Genomic DNA, 25,419 nt, shown 5'->3' with positions numbered 1-25,419 from the left:
TTACCATTTATTATTTTAAATTCATGTTTATAAGCTTAAATTTTAAATGTGATTTTGTGTATAAATTTTTGATCTAAACTAACAAATAGGTTCTTGGGTGATTTTACACGAAAACGGAAAATTCCAATGCCTCCTGATATGATTTATTAACCAAGTAATCTACCCTGAAAGAACCTTAGATCGGAAGGCGAAACCTCGGTGGAATTAAATAATTAATAATAAATAATTTCACCCCATATATCTTAATATATCATTGGGAAAGATAAAACAAAGAATCTATTTTTTTATGCAAATTTTCCAATTTATACCTGAAGGACGGTAGTTTAGCTGTTCATAAAACAATCAATGCGGCACGATGCTTTTCTTCGAATGATAAAAAATACGATATCGGTAAATATCCTCATATATTTACATAGTTACATACATACATAAATGGGTATATAAATTGCTTATAATAAAGATAGGTACCTACTATGAATTCTTAGGGTACGACATTATCGCAGTTTTGTTTGAACAAAAAATTCTGAGTGTAACAATCCAAAACGAAGTCTCGAATGAAACGAAGGAAGAAAACTAAATTTTTTATATGCAGTAACGACGTTTTCATATTGACAAATAACCACTTACTAACATCATTAAGAAGCTCTTGACATATGAAGAAGTAATTCCTAGGTTTATTACGAGTGTGGGCGCGTACTAAAAATGAAAGGGACAGCAGGCACTATTGGAAAAATGATTTGTAGTACTTAACTTTTCTCTAAATCCAACTAAAAGAATCAAATTATCTTTTTTATTTTTGCTTTCAGTGGAGCTATTAATAACATCTCATAGGTCCATTACCAATTTTTATATGCCTATCAGAACAACGCACTGGTATATTGAACTGAAAACGTGTACTCTATGGGGTATATGTAGTAGAATATACATACATAAATTTCAGTTACCCTTCTCTTTGAAAATGAATCAGTGGATTTTTCTAATTTTCAGTCAATATTCACTATTCTACACAGTTACCTATTGTAATGACACCACTGCAAATTAGTGAGTATTGGCTACATTGATTAGTAAATTAGTGAATAAGTAAAATCAATAAAAACTAAATGAATATAAGTACACAAGAAAAAAGGCGTAAAATATCGGGTTGTTCGGAAAGAAATTTAATTGTATTCTTTTGCACCCAACTTCACATTTAAGCCGTATAGTTTTTATATGCTTTGAGAGCTCATATAGCAAGGCTTGTGTGTGAAAAATTCCAATTAATTCTACGCAGTAGTTTTTGGTTGGTGCCCTTTTAAATATGGAGAGCGATAAGCAGCATTTTCGACATATCTTACTGTTTTACTACAGAAAGGGTAAAAATGCTGTTCAAGCCAGAAAGAAATTGACTGATGTGTATGGAGAAGGTGTGTTGACAGTACGCCAGTGCCAGAACTGGTTCGCTAAATTTCGATCCGGCAATTTTGATGTCGAAGATGCACCACGTTCGGGAAGGCCGGTTGAAGCTGATAAAGACGCGATAAAGGCATTAGTTGATGTGAACCGGCGAATAACAACACGTGAGATCGGATTGAGGTTAAATTTATCAAATTCAACAGTTTATGACCACTTGAAAGGCCTGGGATTATCCTCGAAGCTCGATGTATGGGTTCCCCATGTTCTCACAGAGAGAAATCTGTGTCGCCGCATTGACGTCTGCGATTCGCTTCTCAAACGTCACGAAAATGATCCGTTTTTGAAGCGCATCATCACTGGGGACGAAAAATGGGTTGTATACAACAACGTCAAACGCAAGAGGTCATGGAGCAAAAAAGATGAACCGGCTCAAACCATTTCCAAAGCCGATATTCACCAAAAAAAGGTGATGCTGTCTGTTTGGTGGGATTTTAAAGGAATCGTTTTTTTTGAGCTTTTACCGGATAACACAACGATTAATTCGGAAGTCTACTGTCATCAGCTGGACAAACTGAATGATGCACTTCAACAGAAAAGGTCAGAACTAATCAACAGGAAAGGTGTAGTGTTTCACCAAGACAACGCGAGACCTCACACAAGTTTGGTCACTCGCCAAAAGCTTTTACAGCTTGAATGGGATACAATGCTACACCCACCATATTCTCCAGACCTGGCACCATCGGATTATTATTTGTTCCGGTCACTCCAAAATTTTTTAGACGGTAAAACCTTCACCTCAAATGAGGAGGTCAAAAACCTCCTCGATCAGTTTTTTGCCAGCAAAGACCAAAAATTTTATGAGCGTGGAATTATGCTATTACCAGAAAGATGGCAAAAGGTGTTGGACCAGAACGGTCAATATATAATTTAATAAAGTATTTGTTTATTATACGAAAACTGTCTTTCATTTCCACAAAAAAAAACGAAATGACTTTCTGAACAACCCTATAAAAGAACATGTGGGACAATGCTCAGCAGAATTGAAAACAGGGGTACTAAAAGTCAGTACTTGGTACAACGTATTTGTTATAATTCCCCTGACTGAATTTTGTCACAAGAGGGAAGGGAAACAGGTTTCAGTGACATTAACGATCAATAATTCTTATCATTATTTCAGCCAACTATCTTGTTACGAATTTTTGAAGTATTTGGTTGAGTTTTGTATATCAATTCAACCCATGAATCTACCTGGGAGAAAATTATTATTTCCCGTGGATTTATCAGCTAAATTATTTGAAGCAACTTTAACGTCTTCTTTTCTTGGAACAAAACATTTTTAGTATTTCAAATTTTCATTTTGCTTTACTAGGTTTTAGCACCTACGTAAATATAAATAAATAATAGTAAAATATAGATCAAAATCAAGACCGAGACTGCATCAGAGGGACCAAGACCAAGACCGAGACTATATCAGCAAGACCAATATCAATACCAAGAATGGAACAGTTTTTTTCTGGTTTCATTGGATCACTTAAGCAAATGCTGGGGCGGTAATTTTCCACAGATACTCTAGACAAAAATTTTCAGTCTCTCTCCAGTCTCTCAGAATCTTTCATCGTCTCTGAGAGCGTCTCTCACAGTCTTTCGCAGTCTCTCAGTTATATTGTCTAGGTGTTTTTATGGGTCTCTCACAATCTCTGTATGAGAGTCTCGAACGATAAAATTGTTAATTCAGAGATTCGAGTCTTTCACAGAGAGACTGAATGAATAAAACTGAAAAATTGAGAGACTCGAGTCTCTCGTTGATAGACTGGGATCTCTGAAATATGTTGAACTTAGAAACTTTTAACCATGCCTTTCGAGACACCACTTACTGAGAGATTCGAGTCTTTAGTTCAGAGACTGGATACGAAATGATGATCTCTCTATGAGCAACTCGACGCTAAACAGTTTTTTTGACAATCTTTCTCAGCGACACTAGAGAGACTCGATGAGAGACGAAGACTCGAGTCTCGCTTTCAGAGACTCTGAGAGACTGACCATTTTTATCTCCGGTAAATAATAATCTTTCGTTCTCTTCTTTCTTCATTTCATTTGTCTCATGCTTGTCATCCGAACTATCATCCACCCATTCCTACGATTCCTGAAAGGTGGCTGAAAATGAAACACCCAAAAGTTTTATTTTTTTTTTTTTTATAATAGGTAGGGAAATTACATTTTTAAACTTCAGTATTTCGAATTCGATAAATATGAAAGTATGTTATGCATCTATATATTTCCTAAATCTACTAATGTCCTGGGTATTAGCAACCGGTTAAATCGTTGCGGTAAATTCAGATATCCAATTACAAGGATCAATTTTCATTTTGCTCTCAACTGAAATTCGAGTGTGTCCGATAGTGTTTGTGCATTATGAGATGACCAATGCATACGTTCGCTTTAGTCAAATGAAATATTGCCAGAGAAGTAACTGCACGACCGAATTTTCGACATGAATAAAGTGCGATAATTACTCTTGTCACACTCTCGAAATGGGTAGAGATCAAATCAACCGACTGCTTGCAACTACGGGCTTTATTTGAAAGAGTAAACGCTGTAATATTTTTCAGGATTAGTAGCACCGCCAGGCAAGGATGACAAAAATTCTTTATTTGATATTCCGACTGATGTGACCTTTTTATATACTGCAATAATACACCGCGCAGAATTAATGAGCAATAGAGGACATCTTCTTCAACGTTAATTTGAAACTATAGCTCGTCAAGGTTTACGTAAACATAAACATGAAAATTAAGTATATACTGTAATGGAAAATGGAGGCCGCTAATATATTATGAAACTAAAAAAAGAGGTTATTGGGATCCGTCTAATGGGCATACACCATCTGGTGGCAAAATTTTATAATTCGAATGAGGGAAAAATTTGCATAGGAACTGTGCACGCAAATTGTAAAATTGTTTATTAAAATAATAAAACACGTTAAAAAAGTAAAAATTTTTTTGATGATGGAGTCGACGAAGTTTTCTTCTAAAGTTAAATCAAATAAAAAGTTAATATGTTCAGTGAAAAGCTGCAATAGCAGTTCAGACATAGATCTTCACTCTTCACCTACATTAACTACTTTCCAATAAAAACTAACCGTTTTATATATGTAAAAAATATATTCGGAAAATTAGAGAAAACAGTAAACTAATAGAAGCTTGGATGAAAGCAGTAGGTATCAAAGAAGTGAATTCCGGAATAAAGATTTGTTCACGTCATTTTAATGCACATGATTATATTTCAGCAAGTATTTACCATCAGCCATAACCTTAATATTTAAAACTAGAATCATACTAAAATTATAAAGTGAGAAATTATTTATTCCTGTGTAATTGATTTAACACAATTCTAATGATACGATATAAGTATTTTGAGGTTAAGAACCTACCTGCTGCAATACAACAAAGTTGCAATAATGTGTTTGCAACGTTCTCTTAAATCGGCTTTGCACGTGCAAGTCATTGATATGATATTGCTTAAATCACCCAGAATCACCTCACCAATTATATAACGTGAATCACTTTTTAAATCCGAAGTTTGTAAAAAGTAGGCAGTAAACTTGACGGAATTTGAAGGCTAGCTTCCGGATTTGTTATTTCCGAATTTTATAATGTGATTGGCATTAAAAACACGCTCACCTTCAACGAAATTTCCTTTCCGAGGCTTTGTGTCAGCCCAATCACATATTGTGTCAATACTTATCATTTTATCGTAATTTAAAAATTTGGAAATTGCACGGTACACTATAGGAACTACGACAAATTTTCCCTAATCGGTGCCAAGTTTTTAGGCTCCTCCCATTTAACGGACCCCAATAGGATCTTATTATATTTCAATAAATTATGTCAATTTTCGTTTCTTTCCAATAAAAAAAGATAACGTTCAGACTTATTTTTTTTTCTTAATTAAAATTTTTTGTAAATTCTGCCATATTAGCTAGTGAATTAAGGAACTTAATTTACTATTCATCATCATAAGGTCGTCTGACTGGTTGGACTAACTGCGTGTCCAATCTTCGCATTTCTCTAAAACTAGAACAACCCATATCCTTAACTATTTACGAACAGTAATCAAATCTAGGTCTACCTCTACTCCTCCTAACTTCCGTTTCTGCCTCTAATATGTCTCTGACTAGACCTTCATTCCTACGAAAGTGTCCTACTAACCTATCTCGCTTATTTCTTATTGACATCCATAGAGTCCTCTGTTCTCTTATTCTTTCTAATACCTCTTCATTTCTAACCTTCTATATCCACGGTATCCTCATCATTCGCCTGTAACACCACATTTCGAACGCATCTAACCTTTTCTTTTCTGTCGCGAGCACTGTCCATGTTTCGCATCCGTACAGCGCCGTGCTCCAAACATACAACTAACAATCTTTTTCGAATTTCTAAATTAACTGTAACTTTACGTATTTTTTTGTGAAAAATAGGTATTTAAAGAAAAAAGCATAAATATTTAATTAATTCAAAAAGTAACAGTTATCGGTCAGGGAACTACTTTAGCCCCTCTAAGAATATTTCGAATTTCCTGTAACCCTGTATGTTCATATGTAATTTAAATGATTTACTCTACAACCTCGCGTTGTCTTACAAAAAGTAAGATTTGGTAGATACCTAATAATTTCATGCATGACTGAATTCATTAATTTAAATGCCAGTATTATATTTGTCATGTTAGCTACTTGCCCCCCGATCCATGAAGGAAATTTAGATTATCAAACTAATCTGGTAAAGTGAACTTCCTAAGTCAAGTAGAAGACAAACAGTTCTACAAAGTTGGTCAAATTAGGACGAAGAAGAGGGCAAGGAAGGCAAATATTTGAGCGTTAATTCACATTTGAGGCGACGTATATTGTTGTCTTCGCTTAAGCAACTTCGGATATTATCCTGGCGAAAAGCACCCCTAAATGTTATTCAGAGATAGATTTTATCAACATTTTACGAATTCCTTAAAAAATATAATCACCTGAATACTTACATCAACTAAAACTATTTTAAAAGTTAATTTTCCGTTGATAATTATCTACTACCTATAAATGAATAATTAAATTATTGCACTAAAAGGGTAATGGTAAAAAAGAAATACATTTTGAAGGGTGTCCCTTTCCCTTTCTGATAACAGAGTTTTAACGCATTTATATTGGTTCATTTTTTCTTAATGTTCTCATTTCCAAGATTTACATTCGAATACTTTACTGGAAACAATTACCTACGTTCAGGGATTTTTTTCGGGTTCAGACTCATTTAGAATACTTCAGCCTTAATTATCTTTAGAAGCGTGTTGAGAATTCATAAAAAAAGTTTGACTTATATAATACCTAGCTCCACGTGGGACTACTTACTTTTATTATTCAATCATTACCCAAAAATAAGTTGTCATTACCTATTTATTATTTCTATTCTTATGTTTCGTCCATTTTCTTACTTTCACTTCTTTGCTATTCGTTGAAAACAATAGCCACGTGTGTATTGTACGTTACCTGATGTTTCACTTGTTTACAGTTCAATCCTTTTATTTACGTCTTTATAATAAATTAATCGGTTTTCCTCGGAACGGCTCGATATTATTTCATGGTCGGTATTGGATTTATCAATCCGAATTACGCCGAAGCTTGCCCGAAGACACCGCGCAGCTCCTTTTATTCCTCAACGCGTTTTCTCGTGGCGTAGGTCATAAGCTCGTAAAGTACACGAAAATTGACATGTGCATGTGGTATACTTTCGGCAAGAAATTACCTTTTTTTGCTGCTAAATACATGTGAGGAGACGTTTTAGAATTATTGTTAAATAATTGAAAATCTTGTTATTTCTTGACAAAGTGAGTTAAGTGGTTTGTTTTTCTCTTGTTGTTAAGTAAATATGAATAATGGTGGAAATACGACGTGATTACCGCGGCGCGACAACCATCGCGAACTTTCAGGAAGTTATAATATTAACATGGACATATAAACGGTAAGCATTTCGTACTTTCAATCGGTAATTTGTGATAATGTAATGATAATAAAGGTACTCTCAGCAGTTTTCAGAAATATTTCTTAATTATGAAATAATAAATCTTAAACTAGCTTAAATTCCCATTATAAGGTATATGATATTCGTTTATCTAATGAGTGCCGACGAAATGACTGATTGTATATGCATGAACATTTTTTCTGCAGAAGTTTTACTTATCGATTCATCTTATATCATGAGACTAGGTATCTAAGAAAACTTTTTACTCACAAGTAAGCATAATAACTAATAAACGTCCACTTTTTAATTTATTCACGAAACATTTATATAATATATATGTCGTTAATATTATCTATATTATGCATATCTATGTATTTCTTTTAGGGTTGCCCAAATAAACAACTTTTTTGTGTTTTCGATCTCATATTAAAATCTATTACTTTAAAATATGTTAAGGATTTGTTTAAAAAATTATCAGAATTAAGTAAACATTTTTTGGAGGTGTTCCTTGTAAAAATTTACATAGCCCCTTTAAAAATTTTAGATCGAAATATCAATTCTTGAAGGTCGCTTAAGAAATTTTGTATCAACACATGATGTTTGTGAGTGATTTTCAATTATTTATCAATATTCAGAGTGATTTTTTTCACTTTAAATACATTTTATAATGAAACGTTGGGAAGTTAATTAATTTTTTATGTAGATATAGATTAGCCTGTAGCAAGATTAATTGATTTTTTTACTATTTCGTCAATTTTAAATCAGCGACCTCTAAAAAAGTTTTTGATTCTGCTGATTTTTTAAGAGAGTTTTTAAACCATAATAAGCTAAAAGGTTTTTTGTGCTACCCCAATAACGTGTATGTTCAGTTCTAATTACATTTTCTCTTACAGATCTTAGTAAAAAGATCAACACATCTATGAGACTGAAATCAAAATCGACATACAAAGTATCTTGCCGAGGGTAAGTTTTACAAATGCTATTAAGTTAATAATTTTTTGTAACTTTAATTATCCAAAGAGGAGGTTATGTTTAAAACCTGAAGAATTATTACCAATTAAATTAGTGGTAACGATATTCGAAAGTACCTACAGTACAGATTTACCTTTTGAAAACACTTCTTTCTGTTGTGAACATAAAATGAAGATAAGAAAAAAAAAAAACACGAAAAATTTATTATTAAAAATCTCACAATTGCATCGAACACATGCCGAGCATGCAACACATCTCGCGAAACAATTAACCATATCACTGGGGCTTGCTAATTTTTATCCAGTCGATAATACACCAACAGACATAATAATGTTGCTAAATAGATACACTCGCTGTTAGTCAAAAAGTTTAAACTCATAGATTAGTTAGAGCTGTACTATAAATACAAACCAAAATGTATTAGAAACAACTCAACCAAGCTTTATAGGAATAGAGACATAATTACAGACAAAACAGTTAATCATAATAGACCTGACATCACATTGACCATCAAAGAAACTAAAACAATCTAATTAATAGATATTACTGCACTTAAAATCTTAAACAAAAACATATTGATAAACTTTAAAAATATATTCCTTTGTTTGATGAAATAATAGATCTGTGCAATCAGAACACAATTCGAATTATTCCAATAATAATATCATCAATAGGCGTTATACCTAAAACATTACCATGTTAGCCTAGCCGAGTTGAAACTGCTATAATAAGTCCACAGAAATCAGTAATCCTTCATACATGCGGAATAGTACGCAGGTTTCTTAACAATATTGATATTACCCCTTTCCAAATAAAACAACAGGTTAAATTAGAAGGGAAGTTTTTATATATTATATATATTTCAGGGCAAGAAGTACTGTTAGCTCTATAAAATTTAAGAATAAAACATTGGTTCCGATATTGTATCTCAAAAGATGTAAGTGAGATTCTTTGGCATTAGCCCGTCTTGCTCAAAGTTGACTAGTAAAAACTGAGAAGACCGGGAAATAATAATAATAAAAAATCGGCTGTCTGTAAAGTCGGTTTACTGAGATAGTCGAACGTGACAACGTCATAAGAAAATACTGATGGAATGGTTTCATTTTTCAAAAGAAAATTTTAATTTTATTTGTTTGATAGATATTTTGTATGGATATAGAGAAGGAGGTAAATGGAAATGTATTATTGTATAGTAGTTGTCCACGCGGACGCATCGCTCACTCAAGTAGGAGAGAAACAGATGTCGAACGCTGCCGAACGCGGAGGCCGATTGTGCTTCTTTGTCGGTCGTTCCGCGCTCTCGCTTGCACTTCAAGCCTTAAATGGAACGCCTCAGAGCGAGGTAACGCCGCATGAGTCATGTTTTTTCGTGCGTGCAGCCGGCTCCATCGAATTATAAGACGTTGTCACGTCAAAAATTAATTATTAATTTATGTATATATGGACATGGATTGTTCCACTTCCTATAATAATTTCATAGTATAGGACAGCCCTCCTGATAATCCGATTACATAACAGATATGTTATGATACCCATGCGTCCAAACAATGTCGACAGGTATTGCACATTCATTGATATCGGAATGCATGGTACGCTGTGAACGAATCTTAAGATGTGATAAATGATAGACAATAGCTTTAAAATAAGTTTATTTAAAAAATGCAATAAAATTTACGTATAACATTAGAAAATTGTAATCTCCCAAAAATTGGTCCCCAAAATACTACAAATTTCCCATGTGCCTAATGGCAATTGAGCTTCGAAGAATTTTCCCGCTTTTTCCGAGTATGTTTCAAATTGGTCCCCAAAAAGTATAAGTACAATATCACAATTAAAAAATATTTTTTTGTGATCAAACTACAAATTTACTGTTATCGAATTTTTTCCCTTAGTTGTGCTACAAGGCTTTGCTTCTTGCTGAACTTCATGATTGTAAGTCCCTAGTACCCTGTACGTTTTGATTCCAATGTGAGTGTCGAAATATGCTCCATAAACAGCTGTATCTTTTCATTGCGTTGACTTAAAAGTTCATTTTTTCACAACTTCAGGAGATTGCAGACTTGAGTATTTGATATGAATTTCTACTTGATCCCTCCACGCGTCCCTGAGAAAAAGGGTTTTGGCGGACAGACAGACGGACAACGAAGTGATCCGATGTGGGTTCCTCCTTCTCTTTTGAGGCACGGAACCCTAAATAATGAAATCGTTCTATATAGTCGAAATATTTTGCCTTAAGAGTAGGTACGTATTCTCTTGCGTAGATATATTTAGCGTATGTTAATAATAATTAGATTAAAAAGTTGTTTAAAATCCTGATATTGAGCCGCAATTCGCCAAGGGTCTAGGCTAATAAATTATCCGCTGGTCTTTGCTAAACTGACGTAGGCAGCAAGTGAACCGAATCAGAGACGTTCGCTTGTACCCATAAATTGTGTTCGAGACAGAACTGTTAGTGGGTAGAGTGAGGTTCTAATTCCCCGCCCGACGTCGCTGTGGGGTAATTTCCCTGTAAGCTAAATTAAAGAGCCCGTACACACGTACATATGTATAAACATTATGTACGTACGTACAATGTTGATGAGTTCGTTCCAAAATCGGTATTTATATCCTGGAAATGTTTGAAAACGTTGTTCAAATAGCTTGAGCGCGTAACAGAATCACAGTAAGCAGCAGCAATCCGCGTAAATTGCAGATAAATTATTACTGCACCCCAGCGTCTCCGTAGAGATTAATAGCCACTTGGAACAAGTTAAGCCCCCAGGAAAATAAGTAGGATCGCACCGGCAACTACGCCATGCCGCTTCTCTTCTACGCGAGAATAAACGATATTCAATAACCCCTGTTTTATGGACCTTATTACCTACCACTAGCTCACACATGCATACACGTGGTTACATACACCTACCTACACTGGCGAATGCATCTGTGTATAGATAGAGTTCTTCCCGTTTCGTACCCAACGCTTCCCGTTCTCGCTAAACTTGCGATACTAAAAATTCACGAGAAATAAATTGGCAATAAAAATAACGTGATAAATAGCCTGGAAAATTTACCGAGTAAATTCTAAACTTCCACCGACTGCATATATTATAATAATAAAAATACGTAATAAAATATATGTGCAGTGTTATACTGAAACATAAAGGGGTAGTAGTCTAGTTTAGCCGCCACGTCTCCGATGACCTATGATATATAAAATAGCTAATAATAGTGCAGGATCTTTAGAGATGTATATGCATTGGTAACGTCATTGTTAGGTTAGGTTTGGAGATGTATATGCATTGGTGACGTCATTGTTTGGTTATGACAGAGTGGAGTTATTAAAATGTACCTGCTCGCTAGAGGCGGGTTAATATGTAGAAATAATGTCTTTTTAATTATTCTTTACTAGCGACCAGCCCCAGCTTCGCACGGGTGCAATGCTCATATTAAATATGTATATTTTTGTTTTGCTTAGATTATTATCGAGAAGGGGAAATCTTCAAAGAACATACTAAATATACTACAGAATGTCTTTATATACAACATTCACAGTTTTTTTGTCATTAGACAATACAAACCAGCCTCCCGGTCGGTACCGCCGCAACCTCTACGTCCCTGCATTTTAAGTCTGTAATATCTTCGAAAATATTCATTTAAATAACATGCTGTAAAGGGCCATATTGATCTATATTAAATGCACAATGTATTTAAGGTACTTAATTGGATAAGAGTTAATGCTGTATTGCCTAAAATCGCTTCGTAAATAAGTCATTATTTCCCATAAAAAGTAAAGGATAAAAAATGATTATTGTGGGTTATCCCTAAGAAATAGACATATACAATCGTAGACCCTTTATTTACTTTAGTTAATCAATAACCACGTTGATAAGAAAACTTTTCTCTAAATGACAATTACCCACCAAATATTTACCAAACGTTCAACGATTTAGTTGGAAAAAAAGGAAAATCCTGTAACTGATATTTATTGATTTCTAAAACGTAACTCCGCAACTTCTTTTGTATAATTACTTTCATAAACCTAATGAATATTTTAATCTGGCAATCGTTTACATGTCATGTGTTATTTATAAATTATTATTTGAAACAGTTGGGACCGTATAGGGTGAAATAAAGTAAATGAATATAATTACTTAAATCCAAAATGAGACAAAATCTCTTCATTTTGTAAAAATAACTGCCTACGTTTCGCCCTAAATTATCGGGTTTTATCAAGCGATAATTTAGGGTGAAACGAAAAAGTTTGCTGGAAGCCTTTATGTTCTAAATGGATAATGAAAAGACATTCATTAGTATTATATATTTAGAAGGGCTGCATTATCTTTAAGTTGGTTTCTGTAAAGCTCTCTGAATATAGCCCAACTGTTTAAACAATATAATAGTTAGAGAATTAAGTACGGTTTACAGTTACCCCAACACTGACGCCATTAATGTTATTATGGGTTTGTAAATGTACAATGAAAATAATTCAAGACCAAATTCAGAAATTACCGTTCTTTTTTGTATTTCATTCTGTAAAACTTCAATAGTTGACAAATTTACATAGAAAAAACGAATTAACATTTAAAAAGGAAAAGCCTTTCAATTTTATGATAACAACATTAACGTAGTGTTGATTTTAAAATTTAAACTAGACAACATTTGAAGAAATCCTTATTTTGTTTAAATTATAGCTACCTTTTGGTTGCGACTATTACTTTACATTATCGTTAATAATTTAGACGTGGTAGTCGAAGTATCTATTGCTAATTGGATGTTAGGTAAAAATTACGAAGAAAATTGGTAACTGCTCAAAACTGCTCATACATATACAGTGTAAACTCAATATAACGACACTTAAGGGACTGAACATTTTTCGGCGTTATAAAGAGTGGTCGTTAAATGGAGTGAAATAAAAGATATTATTTTACTATTCTATAATAATGTGCATTTACTAATATAGTACACATTTTGCACACGAACATTATTATTCATACATTGCGTATAGCCTGTTATCTTCGTCTGATGTTTTTTGCTGCTCCAATATTTTAATTGTATTTTGTTACGTATCTTACTCATATCTTGAGATACTGCTGGATCAATTTGATTATATAAAAAGTATTTTTTTAATAGTTTCGCTGCATCAAGTGCTTGTTTGATGCTTGGTGGAGGGACAGGATCGTCTTCTTCAACAACGTACACAGCTGCAGTTCTTATCTATTTCGGCAACTTAGAAAGTACTGCTCAATGATTTATAATGCCGCATTGTTGTTGTTAAATAGAGTGAGCGCGACGCTATATAGAGTGTAATATTGTATAGAAAACAATGTAAACCAACCAGTCAAGCAATTTCGACGTTTTAAGGAGTTTGTCGTTAAATCGAGTGACGTTATAAAGAGTTTACACTGTATTTCTTTTGGCAGGTCTTGAAGTCCTTAGTCACGATACCTACTGGCTAAGGCATCTTTTGTAAAACTTAATTATGATTTGTAGTGTAAAATTAAAATAGTTATATCTTTTAAGTGTTTGATGTAGGTATCATATTTTGCTTTGAAAACGTCTATTTGAAAATACCTACCCTCTGTTTTTGATAATTAAGAATATTAATATTTGATTTTAGTTTAACCCTGACATGTAGCATGTGACAAATTCCAAACTCCAAGCAGCAAAAATTGCATATAACTCTTCAAAATACGCGCGACATGATCGATATAGTAGGGACGATTAAAATCGGTAAAGTCCTCAATAAATTATCTGTGAGAATGGATATATCTTTCTTCTTGTTTCCACTTGGGACTGCAGTCATTTGCTGCGTTTTATACACACCCTTGTTAATTAGGAAATGGTTTATGAGTAGTACAAAGAAATTGAAAAAAGATAACCGAATAATAGTAAGCAGTGCAGCGGTTAGAGGTTGTTTAGGTACGCAAAAGATCAGGATCACCTGGTTGCAATTGTGTCATTAAACGAGCATCATTACTTTCCTGAATTTCTGAGAATGTTGAACTTTCTTTAAAGTCCGATGCTCAAATTCTGCTTGTCTGCATCTCTTTCTGTTACACATTAACTGGTATAACGTTATTCCCTTTTCTTTATTATTGTCCACTGCAATTCCTACCTGACATCTCTTTCTATGTTTACGATATTCCCTACAACGTAGTAGGGGTTTTGTCAACATCCACTTTAGTCTAGTTAGTAAGGTGAAAGAAGAAAGTAAATGCGATAGTTTTATTGCGAACTATTCTAATTTTGAATTAGTCTGCGAGCTTTTGAATAGTCCACTGTTTTAGTCGACTGAGACAGAAAAGTGACCAATGTTGATGTTGGTATTGGTCAATAAATTGTTTTCTGTTATTAGTTCCAATATCAATATCTTTTGATTCCAACACCTTAATACATTTAGCTTTTTAGATTTTAAATCTCAGTGTTTCTTGTAAAGTAAACGTTTTAGAATCAAATAGGGGTTCTCATACCTCACTTATCTGCATATATTATACAATCTTACAAATTGGATGCAGGGTTAATAACATTTCATAAATGAACGAAAAGAATCGAAATGTGAAATAGTTGGATTTTGATTTAATTATGATAGATGCTTGCTACTTATTACCCGTTAGAGAAATTACTTTGTCATATGCACTATTAATCAAATATGGAGAACAATTAATTACCGTTGTTCTCCTGTTCAATCGTTTGTGCCAAGGTAAACGCCATAAATAATATTTTATGTAAGCTTGCATTCAAACCTAATATATCTCGCGAATATCCATTAATCCATGTTTATAGGTACTACTACAAACAGACCAATTAAAATGTGATAATTAACCCTTCTGCACTAATTCATACTAGAATTACCGTCTGCAAACGCCATATGAAATTTCAAAAATTAATAAGTAGGATTTTGTGGTGGGACGAGGGTTCGTCTGAAATTTTATAGATTTTACTTAAGTCGGGCTCGTAGACTAGAATCCCACCAAAAAGAAGTGGTGATACTAAAATGAGGATTACCTTATTGGTTCTACATATGGGTCTTAAGGGGCAAAGCTTAACACATGTATAAACTTACAATTAAATCTACCTAATGGGCGTTCGATGAAGGAAATTCGCTTGTAAATACTCTCGGTAAAATAAAAAAAACTAAAACGTAATAATCCCCTTGCCCAATTATGTCGTTTCAATGGAATATTTTACATTTGCAACGAACCAATAAGTGTACTTCCTGATATTGTCATTACAAGACAACTAAAACATGACGCATCAAGTCGAACAACAGTAAAACGATTGCAATTTAAAGTATTATGGCATTCCTGATGATGCGTAAATGCGTTAAGGCATTATATGCCCCTTCCTTGCTCTAGGGGGCAACCTCATGGGGCCCACAAGAGGTAGTGCGGCTACTCATTTAGGGACCCTATCTGCACCCCTTCAAAATTCTAATTGGGAATATGTTTGCGACGTTTTAGCTTAGGTCCTTAGTTTTAAAAATATTTTAGAAAGAATAAAAATTTGTGTTGATCTATTAATCTATTAGCAAACCTAAGTAAGTTTTTGGTTTTTGAAAACGCTTGATAAAAATTTATAACACCTTCCCTTGCGTATCGATCAAATTTATTTAAACGTTGGCACTGGACTGTTCAAAAAATGATACATCATAATATTAACAGAAGTTTAAAGAATGTTTATGGAGACTAATAGACAAGTGTTCGTTCTAAATAGACAACTTTCTAACTAAAAAGTATAAAAGTAAAAGTGTAGGTATTTAAAGAGACCATAAACGCTTGTATAGTAGTGTAAGGTAAGCAGCCATGGTACTTAAGTTCTCCGTAGTTGCCTTTCTTGGTTGTACATCTCAAGCTTTTATTATTTTTTGAATTTTTATTTAACTTTTTTTAGTACATTCTTAAATAAAAGATAGATTAAAAACTTCCGACATTTATTTTTAATCCGTTAAAACACTTGGTACCATAAAAAACACCGTAACTCTTGTAGAATATAAAAATAAAGTTAATTGATTTTTAGTTTCATTTTTATGTCAACTTTTCCAAGGGACTGTGTGCTATTATAATTTTTGAATATTTAAGCGTTTACGGAAGCAGGCGTTTAATGACAGGCCTTTTTTATACTTTACTAACTGCCTAATGTAGCTTATCGCAATCGTAGCCACCTGCTGCGCATTTCGTCTAAAACTGAAATTATTGAAACCGTGCCAAAACTGGGAGAACGCTGCCGCCGGGTCCACTAGACTCGACCTAGATTCGATTTGAAAGCTTTCGCTTAAATTCACGTTTATGTGCATACGGGTACTTACTAAGTACGTTCATGTATTTAAAAGCAATCAGTTTTCCCAGAAGCATCAAGTTCAAAATTGGAAAAATTAAATTATCTTTTTGCATGCTGCACTACGTACTTAATAACAACACATTTACTTTGAAATGTTTCGTTAAATTGTTTGACTATCTTTTACTCTTAGAATTTTATATTTTCTTTACTTTGTCATGTGGTCTGTGACTTAATTGGTATTTAAATTTATTCATTTTGTAAAATTTTATTGACAGGAGAGCCCTCAAACCTAACGAATTGACTCACTTAAGTATAGGGTTGTTCGGAAAGTCATTTCGTTTCTTTTTGTGGAAATGAAAGACAGTTTTCGTATAATAAACAAATACTTTATTAAATTACATATTGACTGTTCTGGTAAAACACCTTTTGCCATCTTTCTGGTAGTAGCATAATTCCACGCTCATAAAATTTTTGGTCTTTGCTGGCAAAAAACTGATCGAGGAGGTTTCTGACCTCCTCATTTGAGGTGAAGGTTTTACCGTCTAAAAAATGACCAAACTTGTGTGAGGTCTCGCGTTGTCTTGGTGAAACACCACACCTTTCCTGTTGATTAGTTCTGACCTTTTCTGTTGAAGTGCATCATTCAGTTTGTCCAGCTGATGACAGTAGACTTCCGAATTAATCGTTGTGTTATCCGGTAAAAGCTCAAAAAAAATGGTGAATATCAGCTTTGGAAATGGTTTGAGCCGGTTCATTTTTTTTGCTCAATGACCTCTTGCGTTTGTATACAACCCATTTTTCGTCCCCAGTGATGATGCGCTTCAAAAACGGATCATTTTCGTGACGTTTGAGAAGCGAATCGCAGACGTCAATGTGGCGACACAAATTTCTCTCTGTGAGAACGTGGGGAACCCATACATCGAGCTTCGAGGATAATCCTAGGCCTTTCAAGTGGTCATAAACTGTTGAATTTGATAAATTTAACCTCAATCCGATCTCACGTGTTGTTATTCGCCGGTTCACATCAACTAATGCCTTTATCGCGTCTTTATCAGCTTCAACCGGCCTTCCCGAACGTGGTGCATCTTCGACATCAAAATTGCCGGATCGAAATTTAGCGAACCAGTTCTGGCACTGGCGTACTGTCAACACACCTTCTCCATACACATCAGTCAATTTCTTTCTGGCTTGAACAGCATTTTTACCCTTTCTGTAGTAAAACAGTAAGATATGTCGAAAATGCTGCTTATCGCGTATTTGCGTAGAATTAATTGGAATTTTTCACACACAAGCCTTGCTATATGAGCTTTCAAAGCATATAAAAATTATACGGCTTAAATGTGAAGTTGGGTGCAAAAGAATACAATTAAATCCTCTGTCGGGAAAAAAACGAAATGACTTTCCGAACAACCCTATATATTTAACTTTTATCTGATAACTTACTATTCGAAGAAGTAACCTATTTCCCCGAACTGTAACGAGACTATATGCATTCTCTATATCTACTACAGAAGACAGTCATTCCTGTGCTAGGACGAAATTTATTGTATTTCTCCTTTTATTAAATCTACTGTTGCACAGGTAAATTTCGGATTTGTATTATTCCTTCGGATATTATTTTTTATTTGAATCCAAAACATGCCAGTGGGGTTAAATATACAATGGTAGGGTAGGGTTACCGATTCTCCAGTTTTGGTTCGGAGACTCCAGAAAACTTAAGTTTTCTCCGGATTCCAGTTTATAAAAAACTAGCGACCCGTCCCGGCTTTTCACGGGTAATAGTTGTTATTTTCCTCGCTAGAGAGCTCCGATAAACGCGTGCAATCGCCGCTAATCATAAAGTGCTATAGGTAGCGCCGCAACCGCTATGTGTCTGCATTGTAAATATTCATTTAAATTACATGATAAGGATTAATGCTGTATTGCTTAAAGTCGTTTCATAAATAAGCCGTTATTTCTCGTAAAAAGTAAAGGATAAGAAATGGTTATTGTAGGCTATCCCTAGATAATTTTCGCATTTCCCTAAAACTAGAACATGCCACATCCTTAACTATTTGTGAAGGGTAGTTCTGGGTCTACCTCTACCCCTCATAACTCCTGTTTCCGCCTGTGGTATGTCTCTGACTAGCCCTTCATGCCTGAGAAGGTGTCCTACCAATCTATCTCGCCTCTTTCTTATTAACTTACACATATTTGTACCTTTAGTTTTTTAATTCCCTGTGTATTTCAGAACTTTATTAAGTTGCTTTGAAAAGTGATACTATGATTTTTCATTATATTCTCCTTTTTTTTATTTCGTCCTCCTTTTGTATATTTGAAGCTTTAAGTATCTACTCGAGTTAATACGTTGATTGAAGTAGGTACACGTTCTATAGAAACGACTGTCACAGTAAAATAAATGAACAAATATATTAGTTAATTTCAGAAAAGCGTTTCTACACAAAGTGGGCTTTACTAACATTATGCTCGTCGAAGGTTTTACGTTTTCTGTCATTGTCAGTTCTAAACGAGAAACTGTACGTTGCAGTTGAGAATCGTTGCTGATTACTTTTCGTAATATATAGTGTAAAGTAAGTAGGAAATAAGTGTAGAATGGCGGATTCTGAATTAAACGTTGACAATTTAATCTCACGATTATTAGAAGTGAGAGGATATCGGCCGGGAAAGTCAGTGCAGATGACAGAAGCTGAAGTACGATCTCTTTGTTTAAAATCGAGAGAATTATTCTTACAACAACCAATTTTACTCGAGCTCGAAGCCCCACTTAAGATTTGCGGCGATATCCATGGACAGTATACCGATTTGTTACGTTTGTTTGAATACGGCGGCTTCCCTCCGGAAGCCAACTATCTCTTTCTAGGTGATTATGTAGATCGCGGAAAACAATCCTTAGAAACGATATGTCTCCTCTTGGCGTACAAGATCAAATATCCGGAAAACTTCTTCCTCCTTCGGGGAAACCACGAGTGCGCCTCGATCAATCGAATCTATGGATTCTACGATGAATGTAAGAGACGTTTTAATATAAAGCTATGGAAAACATTTACGGATTGCTTTAACTGTCTTCCAATCGCTGCCATTATTGACGAAAAGATATTTTGTTGTCATGGTGGTCTAAGTCCAGATCTCCAAGGAATGGAGCAAATTAGAAGAATCATGAGACCCACTGACGTGCCAGACACTGGACTACTGTGTGACCTTCTCTGGTCTGATCCAGACAAAGATATTCAAGGCTGGGGTGAAAATGATAGGGGAGTTTCTTTTACCTTTGGACCCGATGTTGTAGCAAAATTCTTAAACAGGCACGACTTGGACTTGATATGCCGAGCTCATCAAGTTGTTGAAGATGGATACGAGTTCTTTGCTAAACGTCAACTAGTCACGTTATTTTCCGCACCGAATTATTGTGGAGAATTCGACAATGCTGGTGCAATGATGACGGTTGACGAAACGTTGATGTGTTCTTTTCAAATTCTCAAACCGTCAGAGAAAAAGACGAAGTACCAATATCCAGGTAATCAGAGCCAAGCAAGACCCGCAACCCCACAAAGGGCAGCTCCTGCCAAAAAGAAGTGATTCTTTTTTTTCAAAAGAAGGAAGTTAATTTATTTTTATTATACTCATACTTACATACATACCTGAAGCCCACTGATCATTATGAAGAAAAATTCTCAAGAATGATTAGAAAAAACGTGACATCTACAATCACATATTGTTAGATGTAGTTCGTTCAATTTTTATTGTATTTTGGCAATCAAAAATACGCTTTGTATATACAATTACTTTTTTAAATATATTAAACAAAAATAATCATACAATTTGCACTAATTAATTATAGTGTAGGTTGTTTGTAATTATTCAGGTAGTGAATTTATTATCTTGTTCGTATTTTTTAGTGATGTTCACACTTATAGTTTCGCTTGAAGGGGTCAACCGATGAGTTGACGAAAACAAGAGTCATTTAAATAATATAGACAGTATTATGTGACATAATATCTGACGAACGGTTAATTTAGAAATTCGGAAAAGATTAATAAAGGTGTACATCTAGAGCACGGTGTTGTACGAGTGCGATAGGAGGGAGGACGCGGCGGAAAAGAAACTGTTAAAAGATGAAGATACCTGGATAGAAATGTGGAGATATTAGAAAGGATAGGAGAACAGAGGTCATTGTGGAAGTTAATAAGAAATAAGTGATATAAGTTGATAAGACACCTTCTCAGACTTGAAGGGTTAGTTAGAGACTTCCCGAGTCGAAAAATTGGGACTCATTTTATCCTCAAATGAACTATTTAGACTCATTTTTTCCTCATTTAGACGTTTTTAATCTCAGATACCTCAATAAGTTTTCATAAGACTCATCACATTGGATTCTAAAAAGTCTCATTTTATTCTCAATGTCTGCAATCCTATGGCAATAGTCCTCAATTTAACCTCAACAAGAAAAGAATGAGACTTTTTGAAGACAAAATGAGGTTTCCTAAATAATCTTTACTCCTCAAAAGTCTCATTTTGTCCTGATACGGGAAAACCGCTTGTAAAATGAGACTTTTGAGTCTTGTAGTTTGAAATATCCCTAAAAATTCTATTGAGATCAAATGAGGACAAAATGAGTCCCAATTTTTTGACTCGGGTTATTAGAAGCAAAAACGGGAACTAAGAGGAGTAGAAGTTAGATTACTGTAGAGATTAGGTTACTGTTCACAAATTGTTTACAATGTGGGATGTTCAAGATTTAGAGAAATATGAAGATTAGCTCAGGACAGGAAAATGTGAAGGTCTTAGATCTGACGACCATTTGATGATTGAAAAATGATTTTTATCAAGTACGCAGAATAGATAACAAAATGAAGGAAAAATAGTATTTATATATTAGAAGGTGTCATAAAGAAACAACGAATTATCCACATGAATTGGAAAAATTACTTAAAGATAATCGCAAGGAAAGCACTGTAGAGATAATTGATTTTCGGCTTGTCTCATTAGTTACCCATAGTACCATCGTTACTCGTTATCATCATCCTACATCATAGTGCTTGTTTTCAGAATCATAGGAATATTTAACAAAATTCTATAATATCGAAAAGGAAACACTTGGTATGTTTCACAAAATTGTCGTATATTCTAATAAATTTGTTTCGGCTTTTACAACATTATCAAAGAGTATAATTTTCGATATTTTAATTTTATTTAAAGTATGTTCCACGAAGTCATTAACGACCACATGATACCAATAATAAAATTCTTATCCGCTTCAAGTTATTATTTTGCATTTTTGTAGGTCCAACAAAATTCTGTTTATTTGAATATATCTCGGGGGTAGCTGTTTAATACCTGTGGCCTCCCCTGTGTGTACGTTACTGATTTCCGTTAACCGAGTGAAATGTTATTACGTATAGATCACAAGCGAAGGATGTCCGGAAATGTATTCAAACCATAATATAAAACTTTAATATTGGAATTTTCATCGAAGTTGAAGCTTTCGAAACCCGATTTCACAAGTAAAATTTTGCAACTCTGCCAAGCAGTGAGACATTACGAATGCTCGATTTAAAACAGGACATTTACGTTCATTGTGAATATAAATGTATCATTTCACCGTCCAAACTTTATTCAATTGTGATTTCGGTAAAATACTCAAAAACTGACCTCGTAACAACGAACGTCTAATATATTGCCCATAACATTAGCAAGGGAAGAAAAAGTAGGGAAAGAGCGAATATAAAGATAGGAGACGAAAAATTAGAAGAAGTGGATGATTTTAAATATCTAGGAAGTCAGATAAGTCAGGACGGAAGGAGTAGTAGGGATATAAAGCAGACGATAGCGCAGGGTCGTGTCGCCTTTAATAAAAAGAAGTCACTTCTATGCTCGCGAACGGTTAATTTAGAAATTCGAAAAGGGTTGTTAAAGGTGTATGTTTGGAGCACGGCATTGTACGGGTGCGAAACATGGACAGTGGGCGCGGCGGAAAAGAAAAGGTTAGAAACGTTCGAAATGTAGTGTTATAGGCGATTGATGAGGATAACGTGGATAGAAAAGGTTAGAAATGAAGAGGTATTAGAAAGAATAGGAGAACAGAGAACTCTATGGAAGTCAATAAAAAATAGGCGAGATATCTTGGTAGGACACCTTCTCAGGCATGAAGGTCTAGTCAGAGACATATTAGAGGCAGAAACAGGAGTTAGGAGGGGTATAGGTAGGCCTAGGTTAGATTACTGTTCGCAAATAGTTAAGCATATGGGTTGTTCTAGTTTTAGGGAAATGCGAAGATTAGCTCAGGATAGGAAAGAATGGAGGTACGTGTCCAACCAGTCTTAGGACTGACGACCTTATAAATATGATGATAAACATTAGCATATCGCAAAAAATAGTAACCACATCAATAATCGCTGTGATGGATCTACTTAAAAATTCGCATCACTTTTATGAAAAGTCTAATAAATATTAATATGTGGTAATCTACTTCTATCGTTTTACGAGGCAAATGCAGACTACAGATATTTAATTTTTGCTTTCCGTTGCTTGCGTTGCGTTCTCTCATTTGAAATTATTTCCCTCGGGGTCAGCCGCAATCTGATCTCATAATTCTTGCCAATACTAGATTTTGCAGATGGGATTAGTTTATTATTTTACTGCTGTGGACCCATACGTATATGCGGACAATAACTTTTTACGTACATTGCAATCTTCCAAACAGCGATTAATTTTAATTACTTCGTTCGGAAAGGATGGCATATTGTTAACAAGACAATTTAAACAAATAACAATGTAAGGTCGACAGTACATCCTACTTAAAAATACTTACACGAATGGAGACAGTACGTGAACTAAAACAAAAAAATTCAAAAAATCTTGTAAAATTATGAAAATCATGCAATACACATTACTCTATAAATTAATTAACACCTCTTTCGCTTATTTTGATAATGTCAAAATCAAATCCAGAATGTGGACAAAAAACGATTTATTTATTATACCTACACCAACGTTTCACCTTTTAGTGAAAGGCTTCATAAAGACTTTAATGTCAATGATTCTTTTTCTGTAAATAATAAAATAATAAATTAAATAAATAGTTACAACTAACATAAAAACTTTTTACGTTTAAAAACTACATAGAAAATTAACATTGTATCAAAAAAAAAAAATAGGAAAATAGAATAGAAACTATAGTTGATACTGCATGTAGAAACCAACCCACAAAACTCGGCATATTTAAATATTACGGCTAAGCAACTAACAAAGTTGCGCAGTTTTCACTTGTGGCAAAATAACTTGTATTTAATTCGTGAACAGGAATATGTGACACACTCTTAGAAACTGTTTTTGACTGTATTACTATGAATTATTTGATTAGTAGTAACTTAGGATCAATTTCCTTAGGGGTTAATCTATTCAAAACGAAGAATTTTATGACCGCATGATATTAAAGTTAATCCATTTTAATAACGAACACGCAAGTTGAACCATGCACCCAGACAAAGAATTTCACATTACTCTCATATGTCTAATTGGAAAGTTAAGAAATAACAATATAACTATAAAGTTATTGTTAAATATTTTTTTTTATATTTATAACACACTTACTTCAGAAGATTCTACTTACACGTTTAGCTAACGTTATTTTCGTAACTAAAATAGCCATTAGACTCTCGCATCATCCTAATTCAGAACAAAATTGTTTAAATGGAAAAGTACTAATTGTAAATTAAAAAAATGTTTATTTATGAAAAATCAGGATGAAAACTTAATTGTAAATTTCAGACCAGAATTACAAAAAAGCACCTTCCTCATTTGAGATATCATTTGTATCTACAGATACAATATCGAACTGCAAAGCTCCAATTTATCAATTGTTCATTGTTATAAAATTAATAGACTTAAATTGTGTTCGAATTTTTATTCAAAACATGCTCAATTTCAGCACTATCATAGTTTCAGTGATCACCATAAATAGATATTATATATCAACGAAACAACTACTGTCTATTGACTACACTGGTTGATTATTTGTGACAGTATAAATAATTTATATTGCTACAATGGTTAGATACAGTTGTTCCTCACAATACGGTATATATCTATTGTTGTATTAATATTCATGGGCGTCGTCAAATCTACATTCTCCCTCTTGACATATGAAAACATTAGGCAATGAGACGGGGACAAACTTCACACATTTGCGTGTGTGAAACACTCCCTTAAGTTCAATGACTTTCGTTAAAGCTTAAAAAGCAATAGAAAAAAATTAAATACATATGTATGTATGTAAGTATAACAAAAATAACTACTAGTATGCAAGGGAAGAAAAAGTAGGGGAAAATGCGAATATAAAGATAAGAGACATAAAAATAGAAGAAGCGCCTGAGTTTAAGTATCAAGGAAGTCAGATAAGTCAGGATGGGGTCGAGTCACTTTTATTCTCGCGAACGGTTAATTTAGAAATTCGAAAACGATTGTTGAAGGTATACGTTTGAAGAGCGGCGCTGTACGGGTGCGAAACATGGACGGTGGGCGCAGTGGAAAAGAGGTTAGAAGCATTCGAAATGTGGTGTTACAGCCGAATGATGAGGATACTAAATAAAATAATTCGAAGTGATCTGTATTCTGTCGAAACTGCCAGACGCGGATCGCGATTTCGATCTTTTTGGATCTCATCAGCACGTCGCAGGCAGCTCTGACAGAGTACAGACCAACTTTTACCTGCTGTCTTAACAGCGCGTTTTAGAAAATACCACAAATGGCGCGGTAAACGCCATCTGTAGTACGATGCTACATTTTAGGATTACGTATG

General features: G+C 34.1%; 1 protein-coding gene and 1 pseudogene across 1 annotated transcript in view; one reads left to right on the top strand and one right to left on the bottom strand.

Moving 5' to 3' along the window:
- LOC108738819 (alpha-2C adrenergic receptor) overlaps window positions 1–25,419 on the bottom strand; it is a 292,551-nt gene that overhangs the window by 98,231 nt on the left and 168,901 nt on the right. The window lies entirely within an intron of this gene.
- Window positions 19,088–20,420, top strand: LOC108738826 (annotated as a pseudogene).

This window comes from Agrilus planipennis, unplaced genomic scaffold (assembly GCF_000699045.2).
Source record: "Agrilus planipennis isolate EAB-ADULT unplaced genomic scaffold, Apla_2.0 scaffold133, whole genome shotgun sequence".
Classification (NCBI taxonomy): domain Eukaryota; kingdom Metazoa; phylum Arthropoda; class Insecta; order Coleoptera; family Buprestidae; genus Agrilus; species Agrilus planipennis.
This window is presented reverse-complemented; position numbering and strand designations above follow the sequence as displayed.